We start from the raw sequence: 2,096 nt of genomic DNA, 5'->3' as shown, positions 1-2,096 counted from the left end.
TGCAAGGACGTATATTTCTTCTGTTGTTGTTGATGACTTCATGATTTATCAAAAGTGCAAGATACATTTTCCCAATCGCATAGTGATGTTAGAGGCGAAAGAACTGAGAAGTTTAAAGCTTTTCAAAAACAAATAACCAACCAACCAAAGTAATGTGGATTGGATGCTTTACGGGCAGCAATCGGATCGATTCACAATCGTCTACAGTGCGAGCTCGATTATATATTCTCCAATTTGTTTTTACTGTATATAATTCAATCGAAAGCAATGTTTTTCAAGTTTTTCTTCATACGTTATAGGAGTACCGGTAAGTTTCTTCGTTTTTTTTTCAAAAATTAATGCTTTATTCTGCAAAAAATGGTTACTAATTTGGTATTCAATATATTGCCCCTCACTCACTACAATAGATCAAACTAATGGTCGATCAAAATTGGTTCATCAAAATTGGAGAAGTGCTGGTCAACCAGGCCATGTTCCAAAATATATATTTTTATTAAGGCTCATATGGCGTCAGCCTAACGGGGCCGGGAGTTCAATATTTCGACAATGTTTGCTTACAACTATGTTAGTAATATGTAACCGATTACTCGCGGTTGGCTCGAGGTTAGTATTACAAGTGTTCTCATAATTGGTATGTTGCAGTCTTCGATGCTCTGTACGTGTGCCCGACACGGGATACCTCCTATTGGGATGCAGCTGACCATTAATCAGCAACGCCCCCCTAGTCTGTACCCCATATCTAGCGTGGTGCGTCTTTCTCGACTCTATCCAGGATAGAATGGTCACTAGCCGGCGCAATCATCAGCTCGTGTAGAGTTGTCATAAGCGGTACAACCTTTGGCTCTTGTTGAATGATCAGTGGACTGCACAACCTTTGGCCCGTGTATCTGTAAAGAGTGTGTGTATGTATTGCCGCGACTAAGTAAAAGTTTATCGTTTGGATAGGAGGGATATGAAACGGGGACACAACGAAGGAAACATCATTAAACGTTGACATCGGCGTTTCTGAGGAACAGGTATAGATGAAGCAGAAGATCAGGATCACGGCTACCTAAGATATCCCGGACGGGGATATCCGATTGTCTGCCTTGTGCTCTCAGTGCTCTAGAGAGCTGAGAGCGAACAGCATGGAACCGGATACACGACCAGACAACATGCTCGATGTCGTGGTAGCCATCGCCACAATCACAAAGATTGTTTGCTGCGAGCCCAATGCGATAGAGATGCGCGTTTAGGTTGTAGTGATTGGACATAAGCCGAGATATCACGTGAATGAAATCACGACCTACATTCAATCCCTTGAACCACGCACTCGTCGAAACCTTAGGGATAATCGTGTGTAACCAACGACCGAACTCATCACCACTCCACATGCGCTGCCAACTTACGAGCGTATACTGACGAGGAATGTGGAAAAATTCATTATAAGCAATTTGCCTTTCAAAAAGTGTGCCTTCTAAAGCGCCCACCTTAGCTAGCGGGTCCGCTTTCTCATTCCCCGGAATCGAGCAATGAGAGGGAACCCATGCTAAGGTAATCTTGAATAATTTTTCTACCAAAACACTCAATAGTTGTCTTATTCTTGTTAGGAAATAAGATGAGCGTTTATCAACTTTCATTGAGCGGATTGCCTCTATTGAGCTGAGACTGTCTGAAAAAACAAAATAGTGGTCGATGGGCAATGTTTCAATGATCCCTAATGCGTAATATATCGCACCCAGTTCAGCGACATACACGGAACAAGGATATTTGAGTTTGAAAGAGGCACTGGAATTTTCATTGAAGATGCCGAAGCCAGTGGACCCGTTTATGAATGAACCGTCAGTAAAGAACATTTTATCAGATCCAACTTTCCCATATTCTGCCGAAAATATCGGCGGAATAGCATCGGAGCGTAGGTGATCTGGGATTCCATGGATTTTTTGTCGCATGGACAGATCAAAAATGACAGAGGAATTGCAAAAGTATGGGAAGCAAACTTGGTTGGAGATGCCTGGTGAAGGGTGCACGTCGTGGGTAAGGTACTCATGGTATAAAGACATAAAACTTGACTGAGGAGTCAGTTGGAGTAGATTTTCGAAGTTATCAATCACCAA

Source organism: Toxorhynchites rutilus, chromosome 2 (assembly GCF_029784135.1).
Source record: "Toxorhynchites rutilus septentrionalis strain SRP chromosome 2, ASM2978413v1, whole genome shotgun sequence".
NCBI lineage: Eukaryota > Metazoa > Arthropoda > Insecta > Diptera > Culicidae > Toxorhynchites > Toxorhynchites rutilus.
Note: the sequence above shows the minus strand (reverse complement) of the source record.